Source organism: Squalius cephalus, assembly GCF_949319135.1.
Source record: "Squalius cephalus genome assembly, chromosome: 9".
NCBI lineage: Eukaryota > Metazoa > Chordata > Actinopteri > Cypriniformes > Leuciscidae > Squalius > Squalius cephalus.
The window spans coordinates 23951368-23975889 of NC_137130.1; the positions used below are offsets into that span (position 1 = coordinate 23951368).

General features: G+C 38.0%; 1 long non-coding RNA gene across 1 annotated transcript; it reads left to right on the forward strand.

Moving 5' to 3' along the window:
- The first annotated feature begins 6814 nt into the window (after positions 1-6814).
- LOC307164930 lies at positions 6815-23791 on the forward strand. The gene is made up of 4 exons (XR_013822362.1): positions 6815-6968; positions 22417-22570; positions 22911-22982; positions 23120-23791. It is a non-coding gene; the product is annotated as an uncharacterized lncRNA (long non-coding RNA).
- The last annotated feature ends 731 nt before the right edge of the window (positions 23792-24522 follow it).

Genomic DNA, 24522 nt, shown 5'->3' on the forward strand with positions numbered 1-24522 from the left:
GTTTGAGAGTGAACAAACTTGTGTAGTTGCATGTGAGAGAATTTTTAGGGTGTTTGCATGTTCGTGTGTGTGTGTGTGAGCTGGACCTGCAATTAATTAGCAGTTTAAACTCCCTCATTTATTCTTTGTGCCAAGAGCTCCGTCCCTCTCCAGCTTTCCGTGTACTGCTGTCACAGGGGACGGGAAAAGGGGAGGAAAGCTTTGGTTTAGCCCTCTGATCATCCAGCTTACTGAACATCACACTGTGTTACGGAAACAGAGCTCCAGGCTGTCTCCACAGGACTTCATGACAGATATCCACACCTTAACTGCACCAGAATGTGATGCTTAAGATGTTTTATTGCCACACAGTTTAGTGGTATGAACACACTTTACTCGTAAACTCCCTTTTTGACATGTTTATGTTATATATTTTGTGAGTTGACAAGTTAGTTTCGTCTTATCTTTCACTCTTTCCTCCTGCTTTTTTCGTAGTGTGTTCTTCCTGACCCTGCATGTGCACAGTTTTCCCCCCTCCTGTTCTGGTCGACATACTTCTAAAACTTTCCACTGATGGAGTTTGTCTGTCATTTGTAAAACTCAAGTGGCCAGCTGTCAGAGAGCAGGCGTCTGTCCTATAATCCCTTGATTCAGAGCAAGATTTTCTCTTTTTTCTACAATGGAAGATGTACTCGTCATATAAACACGCTATACCGTTAACCTAAACACAGTCGTCTGGCAATATACATTTTAAGGGAAACAGTTTAGAGAAACGTGGGCTCATCAAAGGCGAAATGAAAGAAGCAGTCTGCAGGCTGCAAACACACTTACGTTACTTAACTGTAACGTTTGTTGGTTTAAGCTGGTCTTCATGTTGTCAAGCTGATGTTTAGCTAGTTTAGCTGGGTGGCCAACTGGTCAAAACCCCTTTAAAATCTGACCAGGCTGGAAGACCAGTGAACCAGCTTTTTTTTTCAACAGGGTTAGTGATTTTTGGCTCTAAGTTTCTACAACTTTCAGTTAAATAAATATGCAAACCTATTTATACGGATCACCCCATATTTATTTTAAATAACATATCTGTAGTAGATTTAGTAGTATATGTTTCCAGTTTATCCAGTTATTTCTCAGTATACAAGTTAAGTGTCTTGTAATAGATGTTATCTCATTGTGACATGGTTGTGGTATTACACTAGTAAAAAAAAGTATACATAAAAAGAGAACTTACACGGAAATAATATACTTTAAAAGAATATACTTCTAATATAGGCTACTTAAGTACGAACTTAATGTAATGTTTCCGGACACTTAATTTTATGTTATTTACAATTAAATAAAAATGTATTATAGTTAAAAGTTGTATTAAATGGAAATAGTTTACCTTTAGAGTTACCTTTTTTGACCCACTTAAGTAAATATTTATATGGAATATTATTTTGTTTTTGAAATATTATTAAAATGTACTGCTAAAAACTAAAATATACTATAATGTCATTTTTATTGAAACTTGGCATGGATTTAAACATTTGTAATTACACATTTATAATGATTGAGATGCAATTTGGTACATTTAAAATATATATCCCTGGTTTCACAGACAGGCTTAAGCCTAGTCCCATGAAAGATGCACACCAGTAATGTTTTTTTCTAAGGCATGTTCTTAAAAGCCACTTAAATATCATAATTGAGCTAAAACCTAATCCTGGCTTAATCTAAGCCCTGCTGTGAAACCAAAAAGTTTAAATGAAAACGAATATACAGTTAAATTATTTTAATTGTAAGTATTTTACTTGTGCTTTAGCATGTTAATCATTGAAGGGATATATTTCACCCAAAAATTCAATTTTTGTTGTTCCAAACCTGTAAGACCCCCCCCCCCCATAGACTGCCACGTTATTACTACTTTCAAGGCCCAGAAAGGTAGTAAAGACATCATTGAAATAGTCCATGTGACATAAAAAGTATTCTCGTCTCTTCATAACATTAAGGTTGAACCACTGTAGTCACATGGACTATTTTAACAATGTCTGCACTACTTTTTTGCCCATTCAATACATTTAAAAATGTTCACAAGGGTAGTCTTCATCACGAGCCATGTGTTGCTACTTTCATTTACTGCAAGTCTTCATTTTTTTTCTCCCACAGAGGTTTTAATTTCACAGAGTCAGTGAGTGAAAAAGGAGATGAATAAAAATGAGGCTGTTTTTGGTCAGCGGAGGTGGTAGATGAGGGCTAGGACCCGTCAGCCTGCCTGGAGTGGACTAGAAGAGGGCGAGTATGTCAGGGAGAGGGCTGCTCACCCAGCCAGCTGGACTGGATCCGTCAATGGTTTACAGAGCCGCTACAGTACAGGGCAGAGGTATGCTACCTCCACAAACCTGGAAAAAAAACATGGCCGCCAGGAGAAACTGAGTGATGAAAGGATGATTTATGCAGTACAAATACGCAGCACGTATGGTCTGCTAGCAAATGAGCGGGTAGGCTGTTTCTGGCTGCTGGGGTTGTGCTGTGAAGGATACGTGCTGCCGGTGTAGAGGGCAAGAGGCGGAGGGATGTTTTAACAGTCTTATGTAAACCAACTGGGGTGGGGGCGGCCATCTTGTGTTTATCACATGTCAGAAAAAAAGCAAGGCCAGGGCACCTCTGGGAGCTCAGTGCTGTTTGAAAGTGGCATTCTTACACAGGATTAATAAACAAGGCGACCCATTGGCTGGCTGGGAGTACAGGACCTCAATATGTGCTGCACTTTAGCAGGAGGGAACCTTCTGTTTTCACTGAGAAAGAGTGTGTATGTGCCGTGTGTTACTGTTTGGTCTTGATGCTGTCTGATTGAAGCACCTGGATTTTTAAATTCATTTCACTCGATCAGGTCTCTGGCTAGAGTCTTTCAGTGCAGAGGAACATGTGATGAAACAATGAAGTGCCTGTCCTATATTTCTATAAGTATCATTTCTTGCACCCTGACAGCTGCATAAGCCAAGTTGAATCAAAGGTCTGAAGGAAACAGCTGCTCCAAACATTTTTCAACTGTAGAGGGGGGTTGTAGAGGAGAACGTATCTCAATCATATCTCAAACCGCATTGTGTGTGCTGCTGTCTATCTCTGATTACTAACCAATGTGACCTCATTAGAATCCAAATGTGTCACACTTTAAATTTGGTGTATTTAACTATGTACTTACATCAAACAATAAGTACAATGTATTTATTGAGTTCATGTTGTATTGCAAAACACTTTTGCTGCTATTGAGGTGGGATACGGGTAAGATCAGGGGTGTCCCTGTTTGGGGGTATGGGTAGGTTTAAGGGTGGGCTAAAAGGTAAGGGAAGGGTCAACTGTGTGATTAAAGATGTAATTACAGAAGATAATATCTGATGTAATTACATGTAGGTAATTATATATAAGTACAATGTAAAACATGTATGTACACAATAAGTGCTTTGTATCAAACTATAATTTAAATGTTAGTTGTAAAGACACATAATACAAAGTGGGACCTTCAAATGTATTTGTACATACACTGTAAATAGTTTTAATGTGTAATTGTTAGCTTAAAGTATATACTAACTTTTGTTTGTGTAATATGTCTGGTTGTAATAATGTTAAATAAATAAAAAAAAATCTGAAATGTGTACAGTGTATAGTATGTTTTAAACAAGCATCACTTTTGCATAGAAACTGAAACATATAGAATAAATATATTTACAACATCTAAAGCATATATTATTTGTATAACACACACTTGTATAACACACACAAAAATTGATCTTTTTCATCATGATTTATTACATAAAATAAATAATTTTAATGACATTACATGTATTTAAAGCACTGTGACACTTTATTTTGTGGACTAATTCTCATTAACTAGTTGCTAATTAGCATATTACTAGGACATTTGCTGTTTATTAGTACTTATCAAGCACATATCAATGCCTTATTCTGCATGACCATATTCTACATACCTTAATCCTACCCAATACCTAAACTTAAAAACTACCTTACTAACTATTAATAATCAGTCATTATGAGTTTACTGAGGCAAAAGTCACAGTTAATAGTAAGTTAATAGTGAGAATTAGACCCTAAAATGTGACCAATAAATTTAAAGTCTCCCTGTAGTCAATAATTGTATCCCTTAAAACTCATCTTTGACCACCAAAATTACATATTTAAATGTTTTTTTCCTTGAAAAAAATGCCTTAAAATAGCTTGAATGTAACTCATTTAGCCTCATTTAGTATACGCTGTTCTATGAATAAACAAATTAGCCCCGTCTCCACTCACTCACACCAGCTCAGAGATCCACTTGTTGACGATCACGCGTTGACGTGATTGGTTACAGGGTAGTTTGTGACGTCAGAAACACCAGCGATTTCAAACCTTGGTTTGGTCTTTGGTTCACTGCAGTTTTAAGTAGAAAATACTCTGCAATGGTGCTGTACATGGTTTGCATATTAAAAACACCCCATAGACATAAAACAACATTAAAAGCTTGATTTTCACAGGTGGACTTTAATAATATATAATAATATAACATATATTTACCATAAAATATCAAGAGCACTAAGTATCACTTTTTTAGTAGCCCCATCTGCATTTCATTTCACATATATATATGTGTGTGTGTGTGTGTGTGTGTGTGTGTGTGTGTGTGTGTGTGTGTGTGTGTGTGTGTGTGTGTGTGTGTGTGTGTGTGCATATTTAAATGAAATATATATATTTCTGCATAATGTTTCTCCAGTAAATAAATCAATGAATGTTCTGCAATTAGATTGACCCGTTCACAAAATTTCTCTTCTGACTAATTATCAGGTGATTTGGAAAGTTTTAGTGTCTATCCAAACAAAACAAAAATGTAAGTGTAAACATCACTAATGAATATCTATAATATGAATTACTGAGGCAAAGTACCCTGTTACTCACTCCGAGGAGATGTGGAGCCCTTGTGAAAGAGTTATGTGGTTGCCCTGGTGCTGTTTGTGTTGCGGTGATGCTAAGGGGCGTCTGTATCGATCAGCCTCTTTAAACAAACAGCCAAGCGGGCAGCTAGGAGAGTTCAACTTGAAGGAGGCAGCCAGTCCAACTGTGCCTGGCAGGTTTGGCTCTTAGCTTGACATAAAATCAATGTTCCCAGCTGATCACTGCAGAGTCGACCCAGACTTTTGGATGCCGCCTCACCTTGTCAGATAGTTGGCTTTTAAGAAAAAAAGAAAAACATTTAGTGGAGCTCAGGGATGGAGCCTGGTGTTTTTACTGTAAAGTTCAAGAGGCGTTTACATAACCTAGAGCAGAACTGGGGTATGGTATTGATCCCCTCACAGCTGGACTACTGAGGTTAGAGCTACACAGTCAGGGATATTAACACTTCTAGACAAAAGACAGCAGCTACAAGTAGGATAAAGGGATGAGGCCTGTGGGATGAGTTGGTGAGCATGGGGTTGTTTCATTCACTGTTGCATTCATTACGCTCCACATGGCTGCTGTTTCATGCAGCTTAAGCAGCTTGGGAGATGTTTTTGTGATGGCTGCTGAGTTGTGCATGTGTGTGGATTTTCAACATGGCAGAATGTGGCGTTTGAATCTTGTATATTGTGAGAACGATAGTTAGCTGTGTGTGTTTATATGGAGTATTCTTTTAGCTAAATATCCCCCTGAGGCGGAAGTAATAGTAATTAGCCCCAGGGGAGCCGGGGTGCTGCTACGACCCCTCTGGCTGTGTTCCACTCTGAAAAACATAGTGTATGTGTTCATGTGTATCTTCAGTGCTGACTGTGACAGATCCCAGTAATAGTGCACAACCCTTGAAGCTGCACAGAAACGGGGTCAGATACTATCACATTTTCAAACTTTTCTGAACTATCTATCCATCTATCCATCCATTTATCTATCTATCTATCTATCTATCTATCTATCTATCTATCTATCTATCTATCTATCTATCTATCTATCTCTCTATCTATCTGTCTGTCTGTCTGTCTGTCTGTCCGTCCGTCCGTCCGTCCGTCCGTCCGTCTATCTATCTATCTATCATATCTAACGCGATCTATTTTACCCCCTTAAATTCAGATTCACACTGCAGTTCTGTATCCTGCTCAATTTAATTTTAATTCAGTTTCTGGAATTAGGATGGAATTTAAAAGCCACTCTATCACTTTATTCCTTTCATTCCAAACATCCACTTTGTTCACTGTTCAGACACCTAACCTTTCAAATGAACGAGGAAGAAGTGATGTCACAGGAAAGGTAGTGATGTGGATGGATGAGGGAAGAGCTTGTGTCACAGGATAGTGGATCAGGGAGGGCCAGATCCCTGCGAGAGATGGGCCATATAACCTCAATAAGCTTTTTAGTCCTTCTGACAGGTAAAAGGCAGGGGAAATACATCTAAATTCTGGACAGGTACCCTCTTGTTCATGTTTTATTTATCTTCAAATCTTCTGTTTTACTCTTTCTTCTGTTCTAACTCTTCATTTCTGAGCATTCCACACTTTTCTCTGTCATCATGAGGGTCTGTTTTTCTCTGTGCGTCCATGGGATGATGCAAGTGGATTTAGTTCTAATGGATGAATCATTCACAATAAAATCTGTTACACGCACATATAGAAGATAGGGTGAATTTTCATGTCATGTTTGCTGACTAGAATAAAGGTTATTCCCCCCAAATACTTTTAGTCTGGTGCCATTTTTTGAGCTAAGAATTAAAATGCTTTTATTTTTCTCTGTAAAATGAAATAAAACTGCCTCTGTTATATTCTTTGATAGCCAATCAAAAAGGATTTTGAGGCGCTGTCTGCCTGTCAATCATTTTGCGCGTTCACAGGAATCAGTCCATATTCAAAGCCGGATTTCTCTTGTCAACAACGACGAACACAGCTATCCTAAACGAAATAGGAAGACAGAGGAGAATAAAGTCACCAAAACAGGAGCAAGAGGAGAGGTTTTTCATCGCTGCAGAGAGCTGAGAGCTTCAACGCGTTTGAAAACAGGTGCCGAAATTGCTTCGCTTTATTTTAAACATGTAATGTTGTGGTTATGCCAAAGCGGCGCGGTTAGTAGAAAAAGCGGACATGTTTAGTTATTTGGCTAAAGTCTCCAAGTCGGATATCATCGATTAGCCTACAGCAGGTTTTATTTATGTATTTGTTTTAATTTCTTTAGTTAAAAAGACATCCCTGTTAAAATGCTTGAATTGTACCACACTTGGCCTCCTGCTGCAATTTTAGTGCTATAGCTTCCGGTGTTGTGAAAGCTCTCTCTGTCGGCTACTTCTAATAACTGTAGGCTAGATTACAACCAATTATATTGTAGTAGATATATTCTATATATTATTAACTAGCCTATAGTAAACATATCATTATTATATTCAAACATAACATTGTAGGCTAGTACTTTATTGTAAAGGTGGATTGTATCAACAGACACTTCCTCAAGATTACATTTTTTTATTAATTTTATCATAATTTTCATACACTGCTCTGCACCGAAAGTTGTGGTGGCCACTAAGACTAAAATTCTGTCTTCACATGCATCAGACTTATCGTCAATAGCCTAAGAGTTTCCTGGTTAAAAATTGGACAAATCACCCTCTCAAGTCATATTTATCAATGGGGAAACTCTGGGATAATTTTGATACTCTAGGCCCAGATGTTCAAAAAGCTTAATCTGGATCAGAAAAATCTAGATTTGGAATCTAGGATCAGGTAATCCATCTTACTTTTGTGCTGGTTTTTCAAAGCAAAATAGGATTGGATCACTCTAATCCAGATACACACTTTTCCAGATTGCCAAATCTGGATTCCCATTGCTCCAAATGGGGTTATATGTTTACTCCAATGTATGTCTATAGGTAGATGTGGTGGATCAGCTGAGAGTCAGCTGATGCGAGCTTGACTGACGTGACCTGCCAGAACTGACTCTATACGCTTGATTTTTGCTTCCATGATTCCTGTTCTGTCCGACAACAGAGCACTTGAACGCGATAAGCTCGTAATCATGACTTTAGAAGTGGGAAGTAGGAAATGTCCTATAGCACGTGAAGGCAGCATTAATATTGCAAAAATATTAGAGCTAATTAGAAGCACATGCATCTGATGGAAATAATGTAGCATCAACTTTTTCTCCAAAAGTCCATAAAGCGATCTCAAGATAAGAACTCATACAGCCAATAAGATAAGGTTTCTTTGCTGTAGGCCTACTTTTTTTTTTTTGCAAAGAACCTTTATTTTTTAGAAGTTTAGGAATAACCCAGTCAAAAAGTGTGCCACTGCTATGTTTGGTTCCTGTGGTTTGTGTAACTTTTGTTTGTGTCGTGTATCTGCATGTGTGTGTGTTTGTGATCACATGTGGTTTCATTATAATTTTCCCATGTTCACAACTCCAAAACACGTACGACAGGTCTCCAGTTTCCATGACGACTATCGAAGATTTGTTGTTGTTCTCTAATGGAATGATTCTCGCCTGCCACTGTCTCTGTCTGTTTGCCGATGCTCCAGTTTTAACCCCTCTTATTTGCACTGCTCCCAGATTATACTTGAAGCATAGAGCAGCTAACTAAATTTCCATGACGACTAATCTACCCCTAAATACCAAAAGCAATCAGGGCTTATTTCTACATTTTTTTGTCATCCATTCTGTTTTTGTATGACACTCAAAATTGAGATGAACTCTGCAAACCAGATTAGAAGATTACTGCTCTAGTGTTGCTGCAGGAGGTGTTTGACTCACATTTGGACTGTTCTGGAAAGAAAGTTTGACTGCCGTGACTGAAAGTTTTAAAATCCATTCTTACTCTCAGCAATTCGGTCTCTCACCCTGTTTCTCTTCCACACTTCTGACAGCTTCTGTACCTCAGGGAGGAGTAAAAAGCAGCCAAGGACCAATGCCAGACCATCACAATCCACAGCAGATAATCCTCTACTATTTTAGCACACATGCGTGTAATACAAAATATTGCTTGATGTTTCATCTAGTGTATATTGTTTTTCACAGTATTTTAACATGTCTGAATTACGTTTTTTTTTTTTTTAAACTATTGAATCTGTGAGAAATCTGTGCTGTGTTTCACTAATTACTAATTGTATTAAATGAATGTGTTAAAGGGATAGTCCACCCAAAAGTGGTCAGTAAGTCATTTACTTACTCTCGTGTCATTCTAAATCTTGTATGAATGCAAAGGAAGATATTTTGAAGTATGTTGTTAACCAAACAGCTGTAGTTACCATTGACTTCCACTGTATTAACAAAATAATTAGCCCAGAGATATTTCCTAATTCCTACACACTCTCATGGCAATTTGTAACTATTTTGCGTTTTGCTAGATTGGCGGTTATTTGTACAATCTCATTCATTTGTTTTCATATGATCTGCTCATGCCCCATTGGCGGTTAGATTTAGGAGTGGACCTTCATGCTTAAGTTTTTTCTAAAAAATCATACGTTTCCATAAGAATCACATCGTACAAATTCATATGAAATCACCACCTCATGAAATCGGGTTGGGCATTTCTCAAAATATCTTTTTTTAATGTTCCACTTAAGAAAGAAACTCATACAGGAACAACATGAGGATGATTATGGATGCTTTCACACCAGCACTTTTAGTGCATTCTCTGGTTCGATTGACGTCAGAGTTTGGTTTCTTTTGAATGATGTGAACACTGTCTGAACTGTACCCGAGTCCACCTAAAAATGGTGGTCTGGGGTACGTTCATGTGAACTCCGATACGGTTCATTGCTGATATGAATTGATATGCTGATATGCTTGTACTAAATCGCAGAAGTAAACTGCTATTGAGGATTTGATAAAACTGTTTCCTGAGAATCGTGACTGATGCAGCGCAATCAGAGATAATGTATATCTAATTTCTGTTCGCCTTTAGCAGAAGTTGACTCCCGTGTTCTTTAAAACATTTGCAGTACATTTGCGGCATGTAGATATAAGTGTCGTTATGTGCTGACACTTTGGAATCAAACCAAAAGTGAGGTGAGCATTGAACAACGCTATGCATTTTGCCGAATTCTCCTGCAATGTCATTACCAAGCAACAGGATAAAAATCTGCTGCTTTGATGATGACACAATCGAACTAGGGTTCGGACCAGGCAATTGAACCAAGTGTGAAAGCACCCTAAATGATACAATTTTTGTGGTGAACTATCCCTTTAAATTTAGAGCCAGCCCACAACTCTACTGACCCATTAGGAAAAGTCCCAATGGCCAGTCTATTCTTGAGTATGTCTTAGATGAAAGCAGAAAGAAAAAGAATGGTGGAGGGGGAGAGATAGAGAGAGAGAGTCTGTTTTATCAATAAACTGACTGAGTTTTAACCCCTGTCCTGATAGCGCTATGCCTGTAAAGGTGGCCAAAGTGCATTCCAAGGATTCCAGGATAGATAGGAGGCTGGATATTGTAAATCTGCTCTGTTGCAGTAAACAGACACTGGCCAGGTCTCTTCATATGACCTGGCTCTAGCAGAACGCCTCAGACCTGTAGACGCTCCGTCTGGCATGTGTGAATCTCGTCAAGAGCTCACGAGGCCTTTCTATCACCATGTTTGAGTCTAGCAGGGATATTCCTAATGCAAAGCAGTTAAAAGAACTACATTTATATTCATTTTTTTTTTGTCACAGTGTAAAAATAAGTTGTTTCTTTAATAACTTTGGATAGTGGAACACACCAGTTATAATTGCTTTTTCTGTAAATCCATATTGAAGAGGCAATACCACCAGAGAATTTTTTTTTTTCTGCAAATGCTGAAAGCATTACTCAGTTCAGATGAGTGCATTGGATTTATTCCACACGCTAAATGCTTTACTGGCGCTCTCTTTGTTATTTGCATGCCTTATGGATGATAAATAAGCTGTATGTTTCTAAGGAATTTTCTGCAGACTACGGTCCCACACCCTGCGCTGTACTGAGACCATCTTTCAGGATAACTGTTGTATTGAAAAGGTGGTGAAACTCTTGAGTTGCATTTGTTTGCCATGTTGTAAGCAGAGAGCAGCGAGTGATGAGTTCCCCATGTGCATCTGAGGTTTCTTTCACGTTACCTGACCCTGCGTCAGACTGATGAGGTGCTGTGTGATCGGCCTTTAGTCTTTATCGCCCTGGCGCCTCCTCTCAGGTCACAAGAACCTTAACCAAATGTGAAATAGTAATAGATCAGAGACGTGGATCAAAGTGATGTCTCTGCGCTCGGGAAGAAGGGTAAAGAAGGGGGTTAATGACAGGATGAGCTTCAGGGCAGAGGATGGAGGTTTTAACCTGTCTTTAAGCCCATAGTTATGAAGACTGATGATGTCTTAGACATGCACAACAACTTCAGTCTGACCAGAGCCATGGGAAATTGACTACAACCAAAAGAGCTAGTTTCTGTCATGTTGGCAACAAGTGGACAGCACTAAGTGTAAAAGGAGTAAAGAAAAGTTGACATCAGATTACCGAAACCACAGATGTAGTGAAAAATGCTTATCTTGAGCATACACAAAAAGTGAAACTAATATTAACCATTTCAATATTTTATTTGGTTGTTTCCAATCAAGCTGCAATACCGTGCAAATATTTGGGGTCGGCAAGATTTTTTAAAGTCTCTGCTCACCATGGCTGCATTTCTTTAATCAAAAAGTAAAAACGGTAATGTAGAAACAGTTTTATTGTGAAAAATTGTTATAATGTAAAATAAACATTTTCTATTTTAATATATTTTAAAATGTAATTTATTCCTGTGATGGCAAAGCTGAATTTTCAGCATTATTGTGTCACATGATCGCTGATTTCGTGCTCAAGAATTGTTGAAAGCAGTTGTGCTGCTTAATATTTTTGTGAAAACTATGATACATTTTATTTAGGATTCTTTAATGAATATGAAGTTCAAAAGAACAAACATCTTTGTAAGTACAAATCTTTTTTTTGCATTATAAATTTCTTTACTGTCACTTTTGATCAATTTAATGCATTCATTTAATCAATTTAATGCTTGCTGAATAAACTATTAATCTTTCAAAAAAGTCTTAATGACCTCAAACTTTTGAACGGTGGTGTATATTCTAAAATCAAGTGATTGTTCTAAAAGTATTTCGAATTTAATTATCTACAGTGCATTTGGCTCTTTAGATATTTTTGATCTCCCTTCAATGTATTTTTTTACTAGGCGATATTCTCAGTTCCAAAAGCAATCAGTTTTCTGTAACAAAATGGATTGCATTTCTATTTGTGTGAAATTGTGAAATGGATCAGAATAAAAAGAGTTTTCATTTTGCATCAATATAATTATAAAGCCGTAATTCAGACAGCGCTTCCATGAAAGTCAGAAGAAAGTTGAGATGACCAGCACCCAAGCCCCCTGGCTCTGTCCACTTTCCTGCATTGTCCCGGGGCAGGAGGGTGGTTCCCCTCCTCTGACCCTCTGGAGTTCTCCACACTAATAACTGCATTATACCTTCACACCGTGCAAATGGGCCCTTTTGTTGGTCTGCTTAGGCACTCGGGGGGTAAGGAAGGGGGGTGGGGGCCCCTCAGAGGGGGTTGCCAGGAGGATTTACTTTGTCATTTAAAGAAGGGGGGAAACTCAAAACACAGGGCTGAGGCTGGGCTCTGCTCAGGAAGGCAGCAAGAGCCTTTTCTTTAGGCAGCATTGTTCAGATGGCTTTGTGGCTGGAATATATTATCATTTCAGGCTCTGAGGCCGATGGCTCTGTTGTATGAGAGATGATTTTGGGCCAGAGAGAGAGAGAGAGAGAGTGGAAGTGAAACAGTAGAGATTGCTTTAAAGAATCACTGGCATGTATAGAAAAGTTTGGGTCACATGATAAGATGCCACTCATTGTATTTTCTTTTGTGCCTATCTTTGTTGCTAAATGCACTTTTAAAGTCTTTAACCAAGTTATTTGTGAGGTGGATAATTTGTTGTGCTTTCTCTTTTCTTTCTCTTTCTCTCTCTCTTTTTATTCTTGGCCTGCAGCTCAGTTCAGGTGAATCTATCACGATTAGCCGACCGTATGTTTTTAGCAGCTGGTTGAATGAGCACATCACTTCACATTGTCTTCACTTTCCAGTTCGCTTGAAAGATTTCTGCAGTGTCCACCAGAGTAGATGCGTCTGGACGCAGTAGAGAACAAATATTAAAAGATAAATCGTTTTAAAAAATCCCAGTGACTTTTACTGAAGGAGGAATACAAGTCATATTTAGAGACCTGAATATCATAGAGAATTTTGGGTGCACTGCACTATCGATTTGCAACCAAGAACACTCAACTGCATATAGCAATGCAGTCGAATCCACCCAGAACTGTCTGGATACGAACATTTGGATTATTTTTTGTGCTTTTATTGAGTTGAGTCATATTAAATAAGATTTTTAAATCGGAAATATATTTTTTTACATTTTCTTTACCCACCTCCTTCCAAATGTTGCAACTAAATAAATCACACAAATTCATTTACGGTAAATCAAAACTGTTACGGCTGCTGCGTTTCTATATATAACTGATTTGAGACAATCCATGATGACTAACATTTATTCCACGTATTCACATTTGTATGGGTGTTTTGTTTCTGTTACCTCTCTTTCTTGTTCATCAGTTTTACTGATATGGCTTTGCGACAGCGCTAGGTAGGTGCATTAGCCATCCTAGCTGCCTGATGCAACCGTCTGAAACAGAGCTCTTTTTCTGTGTCCTTTCAAGATATAATCACATCTCAATCAATGGAAAAGAATTATTCACATAGCTAGAGCCACATGTGTACGCTTTAGCAAACACCTCAAAGAGCATCTGATGAAGTCTCCAGGAGTTTATCTCTCTCTCCTGGATAGAACAGGGCTCTCTGCTTTAGGAGAAAAGGGGGAGGGAGAAAGAGTCATCGGAGAGAAAGAAAGACATAGAGATAAAGGGAATTAAGGGAGGAAGAGGGTGAAACAAAGGAAGAAAGGACAGATAAAACCATGGTGGGGACCATCAGCTAGGATGCCCCCAGCAGGAGACTGGCCCCCTTCCTTTCTTCCTTTCATTAGCCATATCCATCCATATCTCTATTACTCCTCCCTATTACTCCATCTTGGATCCTCCGTCATGTCCTCTAAACCTCACTCCATCCTCAAATTCTCTTCTTCAGCTTCATGTTGATGGCATCCTTCCTTCATACCCTGAGAATTGTCGGTGTGGGATCTGTCTCGCGTGCATGGCCAGCCACTTCCTGTCCTTAAGGCTAGCAAGCTACACCCATCATAAACCCTTCATGTCCTTTAACGAGTGCAGAAAGTAAGGTGAAGATAAGCCACATCTTGGATTGCTGCTGCTGCGGATGATGAGTATGAGCGTAGATATGTCAAAGAGGACATACAACAAAAGCCCCTATAGTGGAAAAGCTTCTATTTGGCATTCTCTTCTAAAAGAATACAATATTGTTTATTACAAATTTTAATATCAACATAACAATAAGTCAAGAATTGAAATAAAAATGGACATTTCTTATTAATCACACACTGATAAATTAGAAAAGTTTCTTGAGTAACAAATCAGCATTTTAGAATGTTTTCTGAAGGATCATGTGTACATCTTATCTGTACATACATTTTACTTGAAGCATTTATGTTTTAGCCTAATGCTCTCTATGTAGTTTTGGCTCTTTTACTTTCTAGAATTTTAGAAGCATTGAAAAGCATGTCAATGGGCAGCTTTCCAGAGGATTAGATGAGTAGAAACTGCACTAATTGGCTGGAAGACTGACTGGTTTACTCATGTGTGCTAAAGATGCTCAGAGAACATGCAAGACTGGTATGTCTGCTACTGCTTATTTTGGTCTAAACATGACCCATTTAACTGCATCTTAATTGTGTCACTGTATTCTTAGCATTTTCTCTGTTTCCCTCTAATGTGTGTCTTTTTATGTTAAATGCCTGTCAGGGTTATGGCAGAGTCTCTAATCTCCTAATGACAGTGGAGTTGTGGGTAATGGCTTTACGGGCATATAACAGCGTCTGAAATAGCTGATGTCTGTGGTGTCACTGATGGGCCTAAAACCCTTTTCAGCCCTCATTACCCCTTAAACCCGGCATTCCTAAACAAGAGATCCTCATCTTAGTTCTCTTGCGTCACAGAAACCAGTGACCCTCCTCAGTCCTTCAGTTCTTTCCTCACCTCAGCTGTGCCACCATCTCCAATGGAAAAGTTTCACTCTTTCACTCCTTGAGTTTCCTCCTTGAGTTGCCTATGGGGAGGGGACAGAAATACTGAATAGATAGGGAGAGGCTACTTTTGAATGCGGTGGTATGTTAAAAAGTACAATGGTATTTACATCCCATTACTGCATCATTCAGGGTCATTAACAAGACAAGACAGGCCACAAGGCCCCAGGCTGCACAGAGAGAGAAAGAACAAAGGAAGAAAAGAGAAGATTTTTACCTCTTCAAACTTCTGTTTTTTACTTATCACCCAAAAATGACAATTCTGTCATCATTCACTCACCTTAATGTTTCAAACCTGTAAGAATTTCTCTCTTCTGTGGAACACAAAAGGTTAACTGAAGAAAGTAATGTAAGTGAATGAGGACTGCTGTCAAGTTGAAAATGACCCCATAAATGTGTCATCAAAGAAGTCCATATGCCTAATGTGCTTTAAACACTGAGTCATCCGAAGCCATATGTTTGTGTGAGAAACAGACTGAAATTTAAGTCATTATTATGTCATAGCCTGTGATGTCTGATTTTTACAAATAAACAAATATTACAATATTAAACTAATTGTTTTGAATCAAATATTTTCAGAGAATCTGTTGGTACAATTGATAAATAAAAATAAATGAAAGCTAAAACAGTATAAATTTACACAATACAAAAATACATACAATTACTAAAACGTAATTAAAATAAATACTGAAAATATTAAGAAGAAAAGATTTTTTCAATTAAAAAAAAAAAATACTATAATAGTGTTATTTTTGTATATACTGTCACTTAAACAAATATTTAATCAGATATTGTCATAATTATATAATAGACATAAAACTGCATAAATCTTGAATAAATCTAGCTTGCTTAATTTTTGTATTTAAAAGGTTTTTTTATTTTATTTAAAAGTGCCTGTGGATTAAAGCACTCACTCTTGGTACTAACATTCATTAATTATAAACACGTTTACATAATATATTGCTTAACATGTCCTTGGTGCATTTCATTTCATTTATATATTTTCATTGGCTATTTGTTATTTTAATGAACATGAATGGTAGCACTTTATTTTACACTCCTGTACATACTATATACCAACCCGATCTCACGGCAATTCGTATGAATTTTACGAGGTAGCTAATTCGTACGAATTCATACGAATGACCTACCCCTGACCCCGCCCCTAAACCTACCCATCACGTGGGTTTAGATAAATCGTATGAATTCGAGTGAGGTTGTGTGAATTCATACGAATTATCCACCTTTTAATCACTCGTACGAATTCGTACCAATTGGTCGTGAGATAGCGTTATATATACTTATTGTAGAAATGAATTACAATAACCGGGTAATAACTACTAGTCCTGAACCAGTTCCTAAACCTAATCTTAACCCATGTACTTACCTTATATTACTCAGTACTTTCTTTGTAAGTACACTTTAAGTCCACTGAAAGTGCACGTACTGTAAAATAAAGTGCAACCAACATGAACTAATAATCTGTTAATTATATAATGTGTTGCAAATGACTTATTAATGCAAGATTAAATGAAGTCTTCCCATGATTATGTGTGTGTGTTATGTGCTTCACAAAGGCCATCTATCTGGCCAGGAGTGAGTTGTCAAAGAAATTAGTTTCCATACTCAACCTATTGTTAGCCTTTGTTTTCTTATAATTAATGACCAGCACGTCAAGATGAGCTATCTAGTATGGTATGTTTGCCTATATTTAATATCTGACTCCACTTATATGAGATGACTAATGGTCTGAATGATTGTAGCCAGACTTTTATTGTCACTAAGGCGAGAGTTTGGATCATGTTCAGCCCTCTCAACACTCAAACGTTTGAGAAATCTGATATCACCCCCTCTCAGGGACCTACTTCTTTTCTTTTGTCGCCCTTCTTTATTTCATTTGACGGAAAGGCAGTGAAGACCCTCTCTCCCTTTCCCTCTTTTGTCCAGCATCTCTCTTTCAGCGCTCTGTCTTCCTCTTTCTTCCCCTGGTCTTCAGAGTGGTAATGCATTCCTCCCCCTGGCCGTCCCACCTTGCGTGAGAAAAGCACAGTCCCACACAAAAACACAACTGTTCCCAAATTCATAAATATTAATCAGTCAACACCCCTTTCTATTAAACTCAGAGACTGCTACTAAACTGGTAACTGGCAGCCACCCCTCCCTCTTTCACCCCTATTTTTCCTTCCTCTCTGACTCTCTCGTTCTCTCTCTCTCTCTTTCTGGGAACAGGCTAGTGAGTGGTTGCCGTCTCCTCTCTGTGTCATGACCCTGGGAGGGGGGGGTTGGAAGGTCATAGGTTGCAGCATAGAGACTTTGACTCAATTGTGTAATGTTTCTTTGAAGAGAACAGTTTCTCTCTACCCTTTTCTCTCCTTTTTAAAAAAAATATTTTGGAAAGTATTTAGATGCTGCTTCCTCTCAAGCATCCACCTTATATTGCAGCAAGGAAGTAAGCTTGTTTTCTCTGAATGTGTGATACCACAGATTCATTAGCCGTAAATAACTGAAGAATGACAAAGTGCAGTAAACTGTAAAACTGTGTCCTACAAATGAGGACAAATACCAGTTTGTAAAATCAACAATATGACAAATAACAGTTTGAGCTTGTCCGCTTTTGTCCACTTCCAGAGGTAGCCAAAAATGCATTCGAACTACTGTGTAAATGCGTAAACTAATGCCTTCTGAAAGCACGCTAGCCGGGCGGGATTTAAACTTTGTCGGCTGAAGACCCAAGTTTGGTTTGAAGGCAAAAAACATACCAAGCACAATGTTCTCTCACCGGTCCTGATTTCTAACACACACTCACTGTGTTCACTGTGGCTTTGCGGCCGTCAGAGCAGAAACGAAAGCTGCTGCTCTCCATATGTTTTTCCATCGTCTCCGGGCGCGTTCATATGTAAATTGCGTGAGATTATTTCGTCCATTAGATCGAAAGATCTGAAAAAACCCATACATTTACCCGCCCATAGACCCTCCCCTAGAAGAAATCAGGACAGATGTGGCTGAAAGTGGACAAAAGAGACGGATTAAAACACCAGGTGTAAACGGGAATGTGTCTGCCTCGTCTACTTGTGATCCGATCAACCAAAACACATTTTAATACCAGGTGTAAACAGGGCCTTAAATCACACTTACAAACTATATGAATTTCATTGTAAAATATCAAAGTGAGTAACATCTGCAAACAGAAAATAGGTGGAAAAGTGCTTTTCTCAGAACTAACTTTAATTTTCTAAGCCATTTTTTCAATGACCAACTAGATTGAAAGTGTCAGAGTAAGTCAGTTCCTTACTAAGTTCCCCTCAGGTTCACACAGGTGCCTGAGCAGAATAACCACAGGTGTCTTTCTAAAAGTGTTCAAATACATTTTGTCTTAATCGTGAACGTTATTTATTGTTTTATAATTTGAACCCTACTTTTCCAACTTTTTGTAACATGGTGGGCTTGGTAAGTGTTTGTGCTGTCTTTTTTTTAAATGAATGTTACTTGGTTAATAATTCAAAGATATTTTTAGGTGGCCTAACATTGTGGCCACTGTTTTTCTTCTGTTTATTTGCAGTTCTGTCTCTTTAAGATACACATCTTATCAGCAGTATTGGCCCACTTTTTATCCATTGTGAGATCAGCTTTTGCTTTTGACAAAGATGAAACTTCAGCCATTGCTGAAAGCCAAACTCTTTTCTTTCAGGACCTCTGCTCCATCTAAGGTCCCATCAGGTTATCACAGAGGCCCCTGTGGCAGTGGATACCTGTTTCTCTATACAGCCCTTATCTGGAGCCCACCCTGCTGTGCTGAGCGTCCGTCTAGAGACATGAATTCCACTGCTGTACTCAGTGTGGCTGTGCTCGCTTCAGTGCGTCTGGTGAAGGCACATTCATGTGGTCTGAGCCTGAGAAACAGTGTGTGAACTCTGATATGGAGAAGCCTGTTGGATCAATGGTATGAAAGTGGTGTCAGTTATATACCTGATGAAAGCTGTGCTTTTCTCATGGCTCCACTCAGAACTGCTCCTATCATCATACTTAATTATCCCAGCTCTTTAACAAAGGTAATTGTTGATTAAACATCATGGGCAAATGCTATTGTCTTATCTTTTTTTTTTACTGTAGAAAATGGAGGTTTTGGCTTGATATAAGTTCTGCAAATTAAGTTTAGTGTGTTAACTCTTCTAAAAACATATATTTGTATTTTTAACATTTTGAAACTGATTTTTGAGGTGGAACAGCAATGTGATAATACATTTATGCATTTGTTGGGCACTTGATTTGTTACATCATGATTTCGTCGTTGATACTTCCATGTTTTATGAGCTGAGCTACAGGAACGCTATAGCATTGTAATGTCACCAGAGTCAGTTTGTTTAGAAGACATTTAAAGGACTTGGTGTTCATTTGACTTCACTTAATGGTGGATTTGTAAAGTCGTTTTTCAGTGTTCATTTCCTTGTTTATTAGATTCAATTATGTCCACCACAGGGGTTTGACTGTACACTGCTGGGTAGAATTTGGGATGTAGAATGTGCACATGAAGAATAAGGCATTATTATGTGTTTTATAAGTACTAATAAAGCCAATATCCTATAATATAGCATAATATGCATGCTAATAAGCAACTAGTTAATAGCGAGAACTGCATGAGCATATTCTACATCCCTAATCCTACCCAATACCTAAACTTAACAACTACCTTACTAGCTATTAATAAGCAGTAATTAGGAGTTTATTAAAGCAAAAGTCGTAGTTAAAAGTTAGTTAATAGCAAACTCAAGCGTTTGAGCAACCGAGCACACATCTCCAACCCATATTGCTCTGTGACGTGTCAACGGTCGCTTTGGCCAGGTGGTATTTATAGCAAAGGGGTGGGACGCTTTAGATTCTAGAGAGCATTTGATTGGACAGAAGATGTGACGAGAAGCTGAAGTCCGTGGTGATGTCATAAAAATCCATGATCCATTTTAGCGAAAGTGAGAGACTGTAAGTTTTGAATGCTTATATCTCCTAAATGCGAATTTTGTCATTGTTTTGGAACACACCAGCTTATTCATAAATCTTAAAGCTAACATATTCATACTAAAAGCTAAAAAACTTCAATTTTGATTTCAAATAACGTCTATCGCAATGAGAAACTCACCCTAACATGTCTATCTCTCAGATACCACTTATCTGGTGTGCTGCTGACCGGGTGGCTCTCTGATGGTGCATAAATGTCTGTTTTATCCTTGACTGTGCCCGCATGAGGAGGTTAAACACTCCATGCATGAGACGCTAAGCAGGGGAAATCTTCTCATCATCCATACCTGATCTTTCCCAGCAGGACACCAAAGCAGAGCCATGTTGGGCTTTTTGCTCTCTTTGAGGGATAGAGAGCAACTAACAGTGCAGGAATGTCTGGAGGTGAGGGTGACTGAAAGATAGACGGGTGATGAGATTGAGAGAAAGGACTAATTAAGCTTAGAGGATGAAAACTGTCGACAGTATGGAGATTTGTTTACCCGTGAAGCCTTTTATTTCAAAGCAGCGCTGTCTTTCAGCAATTTCTTTAAATCGCTCCCTCCTTCACCGTCTCACTTTGTAACTCTACAGCTGCTGGGCTGTGGGACTCCAGAGAATGAGGGGAGAGAGAATAAAAGGGTGGAGAGTACGGATAGAAAGGAAAGTGATTTGTGGGGAGAGAAAGGTCGATGTGGTGCTGCTTTGAAGTCAAATGAATCAGTGTGTGTTTGTGAGCAAGATCCCAAAAGCAGAAAAGAGAGAGCTTTAGCTCTTTAGAAGAGGAGCTGAGGAAGGAGTGAAAGAAGAGAGTCAATGGCTGAGGGACTGTTGTGGACGGACAGAAAAGAGGGAGGGCTGCCGCTGCTGGTTAAAGAGCTCTCGCTTGAGTTTGGAGTGAGTGACTGACAAAACCCAGCTCATTCCTCACATTCCCTCAGTACTTTTCATCTTTTCAACATTTTCATGTGTTTTTCCAACTCTACTCCCTCTGCTCCTCCATGTCCTTTCATCTCTCACTGTTGCAACTTTGTCTAGGTTTCATAAAACCTTTAAGGACACTTTTAAATGTTTCCTCTCTTATGAATCAGATTTCAAAAGAGAATGGATTATAGGTTTCTTAAACAATAGTTTATATTTGAAAGCATATATACACAATGTTATTTTCAGGCTACATCAGGCTAATATTTATTTTACGTGCTGAGCATTTTGGTGGGTGAATCTCACAAAAACATGTCCAGATCATATCTCATCCAATAAATTAAAAGTAAAAAATAAAGTAAAAGAATTAATATAATAATAAAATAATTTGGTGTTTGTTTTTGCAAAGTATCATTGATGTCACATTTTCCTCCTGTGTTGTCATTACTGTAATGATGCGATGATTTTCATGATCATAATTCAAAGTAAACAAATACTAGAATAATGCATACATACTTAATGTCAAAGATTTTTTCTGTTACGGTAAGGCGTGTAAACATCCGCTAGACGTACATATTTTACCGTCTCACGGGTGAAACGCCGTTCTAAAAACAGCACTCAAGTTAAAATAAGTTTTAATAATGTGTTTCAAGATCTTGCATTGTTTTTCAATTCCACTGCCCTGCGTCTTACGTTTTTAAATGCAAAAACTCATTCTGTGTGATCCGGCCTTAAAAAGGAAAAAAGAAAACATCTTGTCCTTTAAAAAATGCTTAATTTTCTTTAAGTTAAATGTCATTTCTGATTTTCTTACTTTGACCGTACAAATTTCTGGGTGAAATTTGACCCAGAAATGTTCTTGACAGGTTTCGTTAGGTTCAACAGTTAGCTCAGTTGTGGTTTCAACCATGGTTTGGATCTGCTAGACGCCAATTAACAAATTTTGTGGTTTGTAAAATAGGGTAAGTTCATAGTTACTGCATGAAGTTAAGAAGCGTATTTGCGTTTATACCATGGTGTATGTGTAGTAAAACCACAAACTGTCTTCTTTTTTTAGTAGGTCTGTCACGTTTGCCTGTCTGAATGTATACATCCTGAGGCTTTGAGGAATGTGTTTTGGTTTTTGAATGCACCCCCTAAACTGCTTGAGAAAATTCCTCTGTGGTCTGATGAAGGGGTTATGTGTCATTCTAGTTTAGGTGGGTTGGGATTTTAACGTTGGCAACTTGGCATGAAACGGAATTTGCAATAGTCCTTTCTTCCCTGTTGTGACGTATATCCGAGTGAAACAACTGCTGGAATGAGAAAAAAAATATGTAGGGCGGGACTTAATTTCTTCCTTCAGGAATTGATTGGATTGTTGAAAGTTGGCCGTTGCAAACTGAAACGACACACATCTGAATGGCAGTTTGCAGTCAGCTGTGGAGGATATTTAGTCCCACCATCCGCTGTGACATACTTCATGAAGAGAACACATGCCGTTTGGAGGGGGAATGGAGGTTAACGTTTATAATCAAGATAAAGATTACGAGTGCATATGGATTTTAACAATCTAGTATAGGCAAATACAAATACAAAAATCTAGTATTGGCAAATAACAAAATATTTTTTTAGTAGTTACATTTTTTTATTTGCTGTTTTCAAGCTGGTTTTCTAACCACTCTCCCCTTTTGCCATCAGCCATTAACCAATGCCAATGTCAGGCTGTCGGATTCTCAAACAAACATTAATTATTTATCAAGAAAAATTATTTTAGCCACATTCTGATTAGGATGCCATTTTTAATGCTACTTTTTCTGGTCTCCAAAAATAAAACACTCTTTGTGTCTTGTTTCTTAGGCTGTTCACAGGTTTGCTGAAGCTTCCCGCTGCTGTTGTTTAGACCGAGGTAGTTTCGAGTATGCTCTAAGGGCATGTTGTCTAATTCGAAGCTATATTTGTGGTCTTGGCGGCTGGGACTTTTCTGGAATATCATTATTTTTGTCTTTTTGAGGTTAACTGACAGGGCCCATGTCTGACATGCCTCTCTCTCCCTTTCTCTCTCTCAGACTCTTCAAACAGCTAAACTGTATGGAGATACTCTGAGCCTCTGGGCACATGACAGCCTGATCCCGAAAATAGTGCTCTGCTAACGGGGATGTCTCATCTCCACACCCACTCTCATAACCCTCCTGCAGCACCAGAAATATGACTATATTTACCCTCAAATAAATCAGACCAGCTCCAAATCACAGCACAGTTCCTTACCAACGTCAGGTCTGGTTAACAATGACTCTGAATAGATCATTCCTGCAATATGCTCAGAACATTTATCATTGTTATGGAGATCATATACATATGCACATCTTTTCAAGGATTGACAGCCAGCCAGTATCATATTCAGTAGACTAAAATAAATGCCTCAGATAACTTAGATAAACATTTGCCACTGACGTCATTGTTAGACAATATGTCAAGCATTTTCGGTGTCCAAGCTGCAGCGAGTGTCTTCTATTTAAGGCTGTGACTTCTGGATTGGCTCTCAGTCCATCCAGCACTTTCCAAAATACTGAAAGACACTTTACACCAGATAATTAGGACGCATTAGGATGTCAAGAATGTTTAGCAGCATCATTTACATTAGGCTCCAACTGGGATTCAGTTTCCATCTTCAAGATTCTAATTATTTTGTTCACAAGGTCTTTCCTGCAGGAGTGTGTGTGGCAGTGAGGCTTGATGTAACAGACAGTAGTGCATTAGAAGAGAAATTAGCTGCAGATTTTTAAAACCTTTTCCATTTCAATTGCAATTTTCGCTAGCTTTACTGGTATGGAAAATATTATTTTGGTATTTTCCAAAGCATTCGCATACAGATGCAAATAAAACTAGAAGAAAACAAAACTGTGCATATGCTAAACAACTACGTTCAGAAGATTGGGCTCAGTAGGGTTTTTTTTTTTTTTTTTTTTTTTTTTTAAGGAATTAATGTTTTTATTTAGAAAGAGTACACAGAGTAATGTATTAAGTGAGTACATCGAAAGTGACAGTAAAGACTTTTATAATGTTACAAAATAAATGCGGATCTTTTGAAATTCTATTTCAATTTATTCTATTCTATTTATCAAATGAACCGTGTGGGAAATGTTTCACGGTTTCCACAAGAATATTAATCAAAACAAATGCTTTCAACATTGATAATAATAAGAAATATTTCTTAAGCAGCACATTAGCATATCAGAATGATTTCTGAAGGATCATGTGACACTAAAGAATCTGAAGTAATGATGCTGAAAATTCAGCATTGCCATCATAGGAATACATTGCATTTTAATATATATTAAAACAGTAAACAGCAATTTTAGTTTATTATTTCATTTAAATTATTATTTTATTAAATTTTAGCAATTTAAATTTAGTTGTGGATATCGAAGAAGCTATTTTCATTGGCTATATTAAGAATCGTCCCTATTTT